The sequence below is a fragment of the Panthera tigris genome, chromosome B1 (assembly GCF_018350195.1).
Source record: "Panthera tigris isolate Pti1 chromosome B1, P.tigris_Pti1_mat1.1, whole genome shotgun sequence".
In the NCBI taxonomy this organism is placed as follows: Eukaryota; Metazoa; Chordata; class Mammalia; order Carnivora; family Felidae; genus Panthera; species Panthera tigris.
In genome coordinates, this window is record NC_056663.1 from 78029744 (window position 1) to 78044370 (window position 14627).

The 14627-nt window shown below is 39.1% G+C and overlaps 1 long non-coding RNA gene across 1 annotated transcript; it reads left to right on the plus strand.

The window, feature by feature from the left end:
- Positions 1-9772: 9772 nt before the first annotated feature.
- On the plus strand, positions 9773-13948 carry LOC122237655. The gene is made up of 3 exons (XR_006216247.1): positions 9773-9909; positions 10757-10957; positions 13790-13948. It is a non-coding gene; the product is annotated as an uncharacterized LOC122237655 (long non-coding RNA).
- Positions 13949-14627: the final 679 nt, after the last annotated feature.

Consider the following 14627-nt stretch of genomic DNA (forward strand, 5'->3'; position numbering starts at 1 on the left):
TGCTTGGCAGCTGCCACTGTGTTCTAAGGAACCATTCATAGTCCTGTGTATTATTATCCTAATCCTCTATTATAAAGAAAACTACTTTATGCCAAAATTCAGATACAAATACTGAAAGCCTTTACATTTTGTTTTATTAGAATGAGTATTAATTGACATATTGGGCGTGGGGGTGGGTCCAATTCTTTAAGACACTAGGACCTCTGTTAGGTTAAAATAAGCATGCAATTTTGAGTTCTACTTGAGTTATATTCAGCTTATGTGTTAACTTCAACATAGCTTGGGAAGAATTCACTGCACTGAATATTCATATGGCGTGCATGATACAGACACTGAACCCAATTTAGTAAATGAATACTTGTAATTTCACCAAATCCCTGCCGAGAGATTATTATGCAGATTTATGAAGGAATATCACTGAAGCAATTCTTGGCTATGTCTTCAGTCACCAAGGACTCAAAGTATGTAAACCTCAAATAATTTCCAATGTATTTACAGCTCCCAGTTTCATCTTCTGAACTTTTCTGACATTACCTCTCACTCTCTGTTTTATCTCTAATTTTCCCTTCGATATTCTTGCCCTTGAGCAAAGAGCCAGCATCATAACACCTATGAGTGCTGCCAAGTTCCTCCTGACAATATCCTGGCTGCCATAATGCCAGCAATCTGTTCCAATCCTGTCACTGCAAAATCTCATTAAAGGCAAAAGGATGCCCAGTCACAAGCATATAGGTACACAGTAAGAGCAAGCTCATGTTTCCAGCAGTGGCTATGGCCTATGCTGGGGCCTCCTGATGTCTTCCAAGGAATTACATGTTGACAAAGAGTTGGGTTCAGGGAGCAGAAGCTAGTATCTGTCATGCAAACTTCAGTGAAGAGACATAATAAACCCATTCCTTTTAGGGATGCTTAATAGGTTATGAGACAAGATTTTGAATCAGCACACAATTTCCCAAAGGTAGGACAAAGAGACATGCAATGTAGCCTGGTTGAATATAACCTGGAGTGCATGCCAGACCTGGATTCTAGGTCAAACCCCACACCTATCTTATGGTCACCCTGGAAAAGTTACTTAAACTCTCCATATCTCACACCACATGCATACCACTCACACTAATAATTAGCTAGAGATCCGAAACTGTGTACTTCCAGGAGCACCATCCCAGAAGATGACAAACACTAAGTCCATGCATCAGTTCAGACCTAAAAAAAAATTTATCATCGCATCTCAGAGAATGTGTGTTGGGAGTTTATAGAAAATTCTAAGCAATTTGTGAACACATCTCTTTATTACGACTTGAAGAATCATCTTACCAACGTCCATTTCACTATCCGTACTTCTTTTTAAAGCCCACTGGAATGATCTTTATTTTTATAGAATTAAAACCAAAAAGATATGGCTGTAGCAGTATATACCATAACATTGGGTTATGGTTCAAACCTTGGGCTTTTGAGCAGCCCACAGTTCTAATCCCAGATCCTTTATTTTTTTAACTTCTCTGCGTCTAAATTATACTAGCCTCTACCTCTTTGGATAGATGTGAAAATTAACGAGATTTTGCAGGTAAAGTCCTCAACACTGGGCCTTGAACTTAGTAACATTTAATACATTTCAGTTATTAGTATCGTTATTACAGCAAAAGAAAAATTCTGTGGCAGTTTTTGTGAAAATTGGACTAGGACGTGAGACATCGTGTGAGATATTGATGCATTAGCAAGAAAGGGTTGAAAAGAAGTTAAGTAGAACTGGGTTTTTCCTTGGTTTTATACATAAAAATGTGTAACAAGGGGGGGAAGTTATTTGACTTCTCAAGCCTCAGTTTCTTTATTGGTAAGCCTAACAGTAACAGTAAGTTTATGTGAAGAAGAAGTAGGGTAATGTATGTGAAAGAAGACACTGATGGAGACTTATTGCATTAACCTGAAATGGAAAGTGGAGTCCAAGCCCGAGGACTAAGACTTATAACCACATATTCACAGGATAGCAGCCAGCAGTTGGGGCCACAAGTGTATCCAGGGCCTCTAAAACAGGGCAAAAACAGCCTGACCACAATCATAATTACTAGGCCTTTGTTAATCAGCATGTGGTTCATAAACCATTACCATCAGCATCACCCAGGAACCTGTTAGTAATACAGAAACTCAGGCCCCACCCCAGAACTATGGAATTAAAATCTTAATATTATTAAGTTCTATGGGTAACTCATATGCATACTAAGGTTTGAGAAACACTTATCCAGACCCTCTGTTTAACCTACAATCTCTACAAGCAAAAGACAGTAGAGGAAAAAGACAAGAAAATCTTCAGAGTAGTAAGTGGTCAGCTCACTGTGGCATGACTATAGTTTTTTGTTTTGTTTTTTGTTTTTTTCTTCCTTCAAAGGGCATGCTTTAATTAAGTTGGGGAAAAGTTAGGTTGGTGTGGTTCTGCTATGGAGTGAATGCTTGTGTTCCCCCACCAAATTCATATATTGAAACCAATTCCCCCAAAGTGATGGTATTTGGAGTGGAGGCTTTAATTAATTAGGTCATGAAGAAAAGAGACTTCATGAATGAGATAAGTGCCCTTATAAAAGGAGCTCCTGCATCCCTTCTCCCATATGAGGACTCTATGGAAAGATGCTATTTATCAACCAGAATATGGGCTCTAACCAGGCACCTTGACCTTGGACTTCCCAGCTTCCAGAGCTGTAAGAAATAACTTTCTGTTGTTTATAAACCAGCCAGTCTATAGTATTTTGCCATAGTAGCCTGAATAAGCTAGACTGGACATCAAATGAATCACTGGAAATGATTAAGGATCTCTGCAAGATGGAGAACAAAAAGTTAGGTATATAACTTTTTTGATCAGTTTGTGGCTACCTGACACAAGAAAGAAGTTGGAGAGAGGAGAAGTAGCAGAGTGGAAAGACAGGAGGCCACCCAAAATGACAACCTGAGAGGTTCAGATATCTAAGTTTCTGTATGTGAAGCAACACTTCTGAGGACCTTTCCAGTGCCTCCTTCCATAGTACTGCCCAGGGAGCAAAAGCTTTGGAGGTGGGAGAGGAGGGGTTTGGAAGTTGCTCAACCAGATTCCATCTCCTGCTTTTCCACACCAGGGAAATCCATCACAAAGCGTTCCCTACAGGGCCCTTAAAAGAACTCTCCAGAACTCAAGTTTGAGATTTAACTGAGCAAATGTTTAATAATTGAAAATGATGATAAACTTATGGAGTTTTCTTTAAATGTCATCTAAGAACAAAGAACAAAGGTCTAAAATAGCAAGGCAGAAAAACAAATTTGTTCCATGTCAAGACCCAATGAGTTGAGACTGATCAATAAACTTATTGCTTAATAAAGAGCATGGTAGATGGTAAATAGCCAATAAATAGTAGATACTTTATAAAAATTAATGTTTAAAAAGTACAGAAATATAGTTTTCAACAACAAACTACTGGGTAAATAGATTATGGCACATCAGTATAACAAAATGATACACCAACAAATTTTATCATAAAAATAGAGATAATGAAGAAATGGATAAAAGCCAGATAAAGACCAGCACATTATACTATTAAATAAATGGCTCAAAAATTTATGCTGATATTTACATGTGTCTGCACATATCTTGGAGGATAGACCACATGATATGATAAATAGATTATCAGAGTGTTTGATTTCGAGCATGATTTTTTAAATAATTTTTTGTATCTGTACTTTGTAACCTTTCTTCAGTGAATTCATTTTCTTCAGTGTATTCAAATCAATCTCCAAATCTCTTTCTATAATTTTACCTTCATCATATCTCTCAGGGCATCCTTGTTTGGACTCTATAGTTATTTGTAATTTTGTCTCCAGTTACAAAGTGTTCATGTGCTTCAGGAAGAGACCAATAAAGAACAGTGTAGCAGTCAGTGCATGCATGCGTGAGGTTTTTGCCTCCCATTGTTGTGAAAAATAACCTTATTTTACCTTTATTCTAAAATGAGTCTGTTAGGTAGACCATATTGATTCTCAATATTTTTATGTACAAAGATGTTTTATGTTTGTAAAGCTCTATCTGATGTGTCTTAGATTTCCTACTTTTAGAAACACCAAACCTGAGTGTGTTGATCCCCATTTTCTTTCTCATCAGTAAAACTCCCTCACCTCTCTTCTCTTTGTAGTTGGAAAGGCAGACAGTGTATGACCTATGAATCTTATGAGTGTAAAGAGTTCCAGGCTAAATGGACCAGAGAAGGAGCTGGGGCCATTTTCCACTGGGATTTGCGTCTGAACGTGAGGAAGCCAGGATGACTTGCCTTGATTTCTCTTACTTTGCTATGTTTGTTCATTTTCAAGATTTCTAGGTTGTTACCTCTATACTAAAGTATGACATTGTTCAAGTGGAGGCCATGTTTTGGTTCTCATTGTGTGCTCCACCACAGCTAGCCCAATGTCTTAGGCATACTAGAAGCTGAATTGGCAGGAACTAAATTCTTAAGTATGTGAAAATATCAAAGCTTTGAAAATTCATATGACCCTGCACAAAAACAGACAAATATTAGTAAAAAGATATTGAGGGTCAAGAATAAAAAGGGGAGATTATTATAGAGTAAGGGTACAAATGAGGTTGTTATTCATATACAAAACATTTTGGTTTCTTCTTTTTAAACCACAATTTGGTTCTATGTCTATGGCCTTTATTTAAAAATTACTCTTTCAGGGGTGCCTGGGTGACTCAGTCAGTTAAGTATCTGACTCTTGATCTTGGTTCAGGTCATGATCTCATGGTTCATGGGCTCAATCCCTGTGTCAGGCTCTGCACTGATGGTGCAGAGTCTGCTTGGGATTCTCTCTCTCTCTCCCTCTCTCTCTCTGTCCCTCCCCCACATGTGTTCTCTTGCTCTCTCTCAAAATAAAAAAATAAACTTAAAGTTACATCCTTCAAACACATTGAGTTACATTACTGCTCTCTGTTTCATGTGCAGGAAAACACATCTATGAAAAACTCAGGAACATAAGTTAAGGAAACCTTCATTTTCACAGGGTTTCCATCACCACTTTGTGTTTCCCTCCAAATCATAGATCCCATAAATTTTGAATTACCCATAAAAAGTAAGGAGTAAAATGTGGCTCTACAGCAGTAGTTATAATCACTTTTAAATAGCAACCCTTTCATCAGCCTCCATTGTGTTGACCTCCTTTCTGATATATCATCTCCAGGAGTGAGTATACAGGAGAGTTAGCAGAAATCAGAAATAACCCACAAAATTTGCCCTACATGATACCACTTGTATCTCCAAGTCTGTGGGGGCATAGGAAATACACATTTCATTTTTAAGTATTGTATTTTTACTACTGTTCCTACCCCTTTCTACAGAAAACCATAACTTCCACAACCGTGCTCCGTTTTGTCACTGTCTCTACCTACCATTCCATGATCAAAACAGCAAGAGCAGAAGAGATGTGTTTGCGTTCTATTTTCTACACCCTCCAGACTTGAGTGTCTCTTTTTTCTCCAGTAATTCCAGAACATGCTCTCAGTAATTCCTGTCCCTCCTATGTATTTAATGTCCTGTGTGAGGATGGGTGTATGATGGGTTGGTAGTAAAGAAGGGAACGTAGAAAGTACCCACTAAACTGCTCTCAATTCCCTCAAAACCAGCTTCAATGAAGCATTAAAAAGAAACAGAAAGTGCTCCACTTCCAAATGAGCTAAGCCTACTTGCTCCACATTGCACTTTCTGTCCAGCCCACCCCTCCACGGCCAATTACAGAGGCCCTGCTAATGACTCTCAGATTTTCAGAGCTCGTTTCCAAGAGATCTTATAATGCTTACACACTTCACTAAATTCCACATGGATTCATGCCCTTAGTGTCACTTCACTAACCAAATGAGAAACAATCATCCTAGAAAGAAGAACGTTTCAAACGGGATACAAAAGAGACCTACAGAGCAAGTGAGTAAGGAAAGGAGTCTTTATATGTCTAGGGATGCTGGACACCCACAAAATTCTAAGAAATGTGCAAGAAACTAGGGAGAAAGAAGACAAAGGATCAAACTTGTTACATTTCAAAAAAGGAAAGGGTAGTGAGAACATTTTAAAAGAGCAGTAAAGCAGAATTTTTTAGTGAAAAATGGATATTTACATATAGTGTTCTTGGCCTAAAGAATATTAGTACTAAGAATGGAAAACTGTAAATAGGGGGAAAAGGGAAAAGAAACAGGCAATACAATTTAGGTACATTGATTTATTTATGATTTTATTAATGACATTTTTCTTCATTTTTAAATTCAACCAGAATAAATTATCAGAATGAATTATCAGAGCAAGCTGAAACTGAAAAGCAATCTACAGAATAATTGACTTGTAATTTTCACAATATCAAGGCCATCAAGGTCAGGGGCAGATGGAGAAATTTTTCCAGATTATAGACAACTAAAGAGACATGACTCTTGAATACGAAGTGCCATCTAGTAGTTTCTCTTGTTATAAATGACAGTATTAAGACAATTGGAAAAATCTAATAAAGTCTATAGATTAGGTAATATTATTGTGTTGGTGTTAAATTCCCGAGTTTGACATTTGCATTAGGTTTATGTAAGAGCATGTCCTGATTTTCAGGAAACACATGGTAAAGTATTTAGAAATAAAAGGGCACTGTATTAACAACTTACTCTTGTAAAGTTCAGAAAAAAGCCCATATATATATATATGAAAGAAGGAAAAAATGTAGTAAAATGTTAACAACTGAGTGAAATATATACTGGAACTCTGTATTACTCTTTGGGTGACTTTTCTGTATTCTGAAATTACATAAAGAGTTAAAAGTAAAGTAAAAGTGAAAATAGAAGAGAGCTTGAAGGAGCTCAGTCAGTTAAGCATCCAATTCAATTTCTTCTCAGATCATGGTCTCGTTGCTTGTGAGATGGAGCCCCGCATCGGGCTCTGTTGTGACAGCATGGAGCCTGCTTGAGATTCTCTCCCTCTCTTTCTCTGCCCCTCCCCGACTCATATGCACACACTCTTTTCCTCTTTCTCTCTCTCTCTCTCTCTCTCAAAAATAAATTAAAGAACTTTTTTAAAAAAAAAAGAGAACTTGAACATTTTACATCCCCTTTTCAGGTTTCCAGCAGCTTCTGTTGGAAACTTCAGGAAGGACAGAGAAACTCAAAGTTCTTGTCTCACCTCCCACCCAGGATCTAACCTGCACAGCCACAGCTAGGGATGAAACTTGATGGACAATATATGCCAGAGATGTGCAAAAATACACTTTCCTGCAGTCACCTCTCTGCTCCACAGTAAGGGAGGAAGGACGTCTCCTGTTCAGATAAGACTCATCCCGGCTGCTAGTACACTTTTTCCCAAGCTAATCTCTCCCTCTGCAAAGAGGGAAAATTAGCCTTATTTTGTACCAGGCTATTTCCATTTTAAACATTCCCCAGCTAAAAATCTACAGGTTTCACAATGATGTACTCACTTAGCACTACTCTACATAAGTGAGGCAGCTGTGAAATAGGAATAAAATGCCAGGTTTTGCTTCAGAAATCCTAAACTTGTGCCTTTTCCCCCCAGCTTTCCATCAATGAGATGTCTTGCTTTGGGCAAATCATTTGACCTTTTTAAACTTAGCTTCCATATCTAAAAATGGATGCATCCATATATATTGTTGCAAAGATAAAATATAAAAATACACATGAAGCACTTTATAAACTGTAATGTACTGTATGTAATTATTTATTTATATGAGTGTACCAAAGACAGAAAACTCATATTCTGACTTGTCTCCTCTTCTTGTCACTTTTTATGTATAGTTAAGGTGAGTGGGACTACAAACCAGGTGTCCTAAGCCACTGGCTCTGAGTAATTACTTTGGGGCTTTAGCTGGTCTTTTTATGTCAACAGAAAAAGAAATAACAATTTTTTGAACATTTAAGCAGGATGCTCTTTGGGGGCCAGTTTCCTGTCTGCTCTTCCCCTAAGAGTGGAACAGGCCTTAGAACACAGCTATTGCTCAGAAAATGTTATCACTTAAGCGAACCATTGCCTGGGTTGGTCATCAGGTAGGCACTAATGCGTTATGGCTCACAAGCCCACCTGTCAGGGACCTCAAAATAGCCTCTGCTGTCAGAGACAACAAAGGTTAGTCCAAGTTCAAGCCCACCAATGACTAAAGCTGACTGAGAGAGATATCTTCAACCAGAAGGTCCAGAAAGGCAACGGTGATCCATTGTAATGACACTGATAGCATTCTTGGGCCTTTTCTTTCTCAACTTCTGTACCCAGTGAACCCTTGGGAAAAATACTTTCTCCAATATAATTTTCTTGCCTCTGCCCAAACATTTTTGCAAAAAAAAAAAAAAAAAAAAAAACCTGCAGTTTCCAGGCAAATAAATAAATAATATCAAGACAGAAAACCCGAGTGACTGGAATTAGCAGAATCCTGTGACCTCAAAGAGCCCCAGCTCTACTTGGTAGCTTGTAGTGTCCCCTGCTTTTTCTGAGTGCATTTGCATTATCATAATGGTTGTTTGGTGAGACTGGGGGTGGGGGCCAAAGTTTCTAGGCAACTCAGTCTCTGGACCCCTGCCAGCCAGCCATTCAGCCAGCAGGATCCAGGTCTTAAGACAAGGAGCTGTGCTGGGGATTTCAGTCCTATGCAAAGTCACCTAAGGTGAAGTCAGATGATTCAGCTCTTTTTTTGGCTGCATTTCTCCAAGTCTTTTCCATAGACACATGCCTCTGGCAATATTCTTCCTACCAAGGGCTTATGCAGGCACAACTGGAAGCCTTCCCCTTCATGATCGATGGTACAGGCATACACATTTTCCCATTCTGTTCAGTCTCCCTGGGTCCTGGGTTTCCAACCGGGCAATTCCTCCCAGCAGACTGTTTAAATGTACTGTCATCTCTGTCACACTGCTCAGACTGGGAACCTCTACCCGCTTGAGTGGAGACGCATGGGTGTTCCAAGGTTTGGCACAAAGCCCTGTAAATGAGGCCAAGATTCTATCTCTTTGACTTTATATATTCTATTTGGATATCCTCCTCTCTCCCCTACTGACCCCCCAAATGGAATACTGCTGAAGAGACCATCTGCCACAAATGCCCATACCCAGTGATCAAAATATTTTCGTTTCTTTCCCAGCTTGGTGTCAGTGACAAAATATGTGAGGCTTGCAAACTGGCCTTTTAGTATTTAAGCCTCCTTAAAAGCCAGGTGACATTGCCATCCTATTTGGCTCTGCTAGCCATATCCAGAAGACATCATGTTTTATGGTAAAATTTTCCTCATCAGACAAAAACCAAGTCTAAATATGAAAGGGTTTGAGAAGAGGCACAGCTGTGGTCTTGTGCTTTGCCATATTCTCCCAGAAAGATGAAAACTAAACAAATGACAAATAATGGCTCTGGCAAGCCCACAGAGCCTGGGAGGAATTTGGCTGTCAGGGAGGGCCACCAGCTTTAGAAAGCCAGCACCTGTTCTTAGATGGCGAGTCACATACATACACACATAATGTTATGCTTAGAGACCCAACAGCAAATAGGCTGCTCTCATTCCTGACAAACACAGACATACATCAAAAACGTTCTGCCCTTCTCGGTGGTTGGTTAATGCCAAACTTGGTGTCAAGGTGATCTCTAACTGGGCTCCACTTTAATAGCACCTTTTACTTTAAATATCTGGTTCTTGAACAAGAATGGTCACTTGGAACTTTGACCCCAGGAACTGGTCATTCAGGATAATGAGACAGTTCTGACAGACCCTAGTTACGGTTTAATAAATTCTACATGTGAGACTTCTTCAAGACCTTCTGATTTAATTACAGGACAGTGCCTCAGGCATGGACCTCAAAGAGCATAATTTTTGACAATGAGAGAATCTATGCAGCGACAATTCAAACTATATTTACTGTGTAACATCTGCACCAAACCCCAAGAGGTATCATGTTCAACATTCTCTGTCTGGTCTACAGAGAGTTTTCTGATGTGTAAAGCGTCATTGATGCCGCCTCTGATTCCTTTCCATTTACCATTTTTAAAGCAGTGGCAGTATACTTCTCTTACTATGGAACCTCCACAGCATTTGGGGACTGGCCTCATGAAGTCAGCCTCTCACATTAATCAATTACCATATTATGGGAGTAAGTTAAGGAAGTTACACCCAGGTTTCCTGAGAGTTGAAGTTCAAATGGGGATACCGAGAAGCCAACCTTGACAGAAAATTCTATAAAAATAATTGTTACCAACAGTAAAATATATATGTACTATAACCATGTGTCTCAGATTTTTTGGGTCACATTTTTTTGTTTGTTTAATTTATTTATTTTTGAGAGAGAGAAAGAGAGAGACAGAGAGAGCAAGTGGGGGAAGGGTAGAGGGAGAAGGAGAGAGAGAATCCCAAGCAGGGTCTGCACAGTCAGCAGGAAGCCTGATGTGGGGCTCAAATTCACACACCAGGAAATCATGACCTGAGCCAAAACTAACGGCCATACGTTTAACTGACTGAGCCACCCAGACACCCCCTCCTGGGTCACTTTTTGTCTAGCATGGGAGAGATATTGAGGTGTCACATATGTTAGTCCACACATCCCAATGCTCACACCAGAAGATATGACTCTCATATGGGTTGTTGTATGTGTATGCAAAAATACACTTTTCAAAAAAGTAAATATGACACTTACCACACTTACAACAAACCCTTGGAATTCAGTTTCAACAGTCAGTTCCTGTTTGCCCAAACAACCTCCAAAGGGTCATGACTTACAACAAATTATCATTTTTTTGAGGTTCAAGTTTGAGTCTTATGATGCAAAGAAGTTGCCTGGGAACAAGTCAGTTAAACCCGTGAAGGAGCCTAGTGGTGACTATACAGCTTAGCTCCAAGAGCTTCATATTGGAGAGCAGCTGAGAAGAATGGCTAAGAGCATAGATTCTGGAGCCACCCTACTAAAATCCAATGCTGCTACAAAGAAACTTGGTGGCCTTGGGTAAGTCATTTAAACCCCTCTGTCTCAGTTTTATCAGTTATGAAATGGGGAAAGAGTAGTATCTACCCAGTAGAGTTTTTGTGAGGACTAAATTAGTTGATGTATAGATCTTAGCTGGGGTCTTCTGGAAGAAAGACCCAGAGACAGACATTATGGTGAGGATAGTTCATGTGGGAGTTACATGCCTAAGGTGGTAACAGTGGTGTTAAAAGGGAAACCTAACAAGACAAGATACCATGCGATGCAGTAAGATGCCTTACCATACTGGCCACTCTACAAATAGCTAAGAAAACAGAGCACATTGCTCAGCAAATGTTCTTTCAACATAGGTGATGTTAATGGGATTAATGTGGAAGGGTTGCAAAGAGGAGGCACACCTCACAGCAGTCCATGAATGAGATAAAGGAAGGGGATATACCCGTCTGGCTCCTTTTGGTCTCTTGAATTCCACTGGTTCACTCTGCAGAGAGGTAATTGCCCTATTCTACCCTTAGCTTCATCTGGTCCCTTGGCAAGCACTTTGGAAACCACACTCCATGCCTCAGCCAGGTCTCAAATGGAGAGGTGCTTGGTGTTAGTTGAATGTTGAAAAAGAAAGATACGATTGAGAGATCTGAGAAGGCACATGAGCTTTGTACCCCTCATACAATATTCAAAGCACTTAGAACACAGCCTGGCACATAGCAAGCACTATACAAGGGCTTCCTATTCTTATTCACTGCTGTTGTCCCTGAGAGTAAACCACAGGGAAATGAGAGCAACGTTTCACTGTAAAAACAATCTCTGATAAAAAGTCAACTGATTATGCTAGTAATAAAAGAAAATAAAAATTAAGATCTAGGAAAATGACTCATTCTTTGTGAGTAAAGAAGAAACTGTGGATGAACTAAAGAGAACATAGAAGTCAGCAGCTTCTCAACTCTGTGAAAGGAGCAAGTCCATCCTGTGCTTTATTTGGAAATAAGAACTGCTCATGACACCTATTAGTACCCACTCCTCCATGACATGATGTGCAGTGGTATCTGGAAAAGTCTGCATCTAGGAGCAAGGTTAAGAGGAAGGCAAGTGGCAAGATGGCCAAAAGGAAGTAGGAAGCTGGCTGAAAATAGGGAACAAATCCACATTTTTTTTTCAAATAATTACATGAGAAAAGAGTTGAAGATTAAAAAGTTGAAAGAAAAATCCTCCTCAAAATTTACTTTTAATCATAAAGTTATTGGAAAATATTTTAGGCTGATTATGGAGAATTCTTATTTGTGAGGATGAAGGGGGAAGTGGATGGAGTATTCACTCCTGGATCAATGTTAAGCTCTTAGAGCTGTGCCTGGCACATACTATGCTACGGAAACATTTGCTACTGGTAATACCCTTAGTTTACTCATCCTTTACTTGTAAAAAAAAATCCCTTCATAAGCCCAAAACAACAAAATCACATATATTTAGATTCATGGGATCTTAAGAAAACTAACAGTTTCTGAATGGCGGTCAATCAACTCACATTCATATGTAAGGCATTTTGGTAATATTTATCAAAATAAGTGCACTATATGCCATGACCTAGCCATTCTACTGATAGAAATTTATACAACTGAAGCGTATTTTTTTCAAATATAAATGAAATAACCAATATAGAGAGTCATTTAATACCACCTTTTTGTGTTATTTTATTTTTTATTTCATTTTACTTTTTTATTTTATTTTATTTTGAGAGAGAAAGAGAGAGTGCACAAGCAGGGGAGGGGAAGAGAGAGAGGGAGAGAGAATCATAAGCAGGCTCCATGCTCTGTGCAGAGCCAGAAGCAGACTCCATCACAGGACCCTGGGATCATGAACTGAGCTGAAATCAAGAGTCAAACACTCAATGGACTGAGCCACCCAGGCACCCCTACAACTTTTTGTAATAACAAGTGTTGAAAGGAACGTTTAAGTATGCATTCATAGAAGACTGGCTAAACAAGTTATGATATATCCACACAATGGAGGACTCCGCAGCTATGAACAGAATAAAGAACAATTTTACATATTTATAAGGAAAAAATCCCAAGAAATATTATAAAGTTAAAACTCAAAGTGCAGAACAACATGTTAGAATGTGAACATTTGTGAACAAATATGTGTATAAGTGTACACATATGTACACACACACGCAAAACCCACCCCTTCACACGGATGTATACACTATGAAATAACTCTGAAAGAATGCATCAGAAACCTAATATTCTCCCAGGCAGGATTGGCTGACAAGGAGGAAAAGATGGAAGGGAGATTTTTCCCTGTATACTTTCTCTTATTTACTTTTGAATGTCTTCGAACCATGCAAATGTATTACTGGTTCAAAAGAAATGAAATGAAATGAAATGAAATGAAAAGGAAGTGACTTACATTATTTATTTTTTAAAGAATTAAACTAGACTGTGCTTACAGCTGCCTCTCCTCACATGGGATTCTAAGTTTCTGGGGAACTGTGAGTACAGCTGAAGAAAGCCATGACTCCTTTGCTCATGAAGATCAAGGGCAGGATGAGGCATCCAACAATTGCTGGGAGTGGTGCCAGCAAAAGAAGAACACATATATTTTATAAGATGGATAACAACTTTATTGGCCCTGAAATAGTTTCAGATCAATGTTCAAGTTGGATGTAGGCCATCACTAAGCTTCATACCTGGTAAGACATTTGACCATGTTATCTGAGGTGAAAACTGTTGACAATCCTAGTCATATCTATGGCAGAGGTCCATGTAACTCATGAAACATAATAATGACTATTACACTGCAAAATAAAAACAATAATCGAGATGCCAGATTTTTCTTAGGTAACCTCTTCATTCTTAGGCTCTCTTCTATGAACAGTATAAGAATCACAGTGGCCATTCAAGTCCAACTCAGCCCCTGAGTGACTGACTATGAGCCTTCATCAGCAAGCTTTCCTCTTCTGTTAAGCCAAGGTGCTGGGAACATCAAGAGCATATTCATAAAGAAGAGAATCAGTCACAGAGCAATGGTATGTTTTTCCCATTAAGCAAACAGCAGAACCATGCTTCACCCCACACTTTGTCCAATACCCAGTTAGAGTCTGATGGATGAGTTTTATTACATCTTGAATAAACTGAAGGGTGCTGGGCAGAGACTCTGAAAGCAGAGGGTCCCTCTTTATCCTGACACTGCCACATACTCATTTGCTGTCCCCAAAATTCACTGGCTTCCCTTGACCTCAAGAGCTACACCTATAAAGTGAGGGAGGAGTGCCTGGATGGCTTAGTTGGGTGAGTGTCTGACTCTTGATTTCAGCTCAGGTCATGATCATGTGATTTTGGCTCAGGTCACGATCTTACCTGGCTCAGATGGTGGGATCAAGCCCCATGTTGGGCTTCAAGCTGAGTATGCAGCCTGCTTGGGATTCTCTCTTCCTCTCTCTGTCCCTCCCCTATTCGTGTGTGTGCACATGCTTACCCTCTCTTTCTCTCAAAATAAATACACAAAAATTTAAAAAAATATAAAGTGAGGAAATCACACTTCATAAGTTTTTTAAGATATTTGTATTTATTCAACCAGCATTTATTGAGGCCCTATGTGCATAACACTGTTGCTTTATAAATCTCAACTCAAAGTGACAGAATTCTAAACTCTATTTGGTTAGTAGCAATCTTAAATGCAAATATTTGAGTTCACC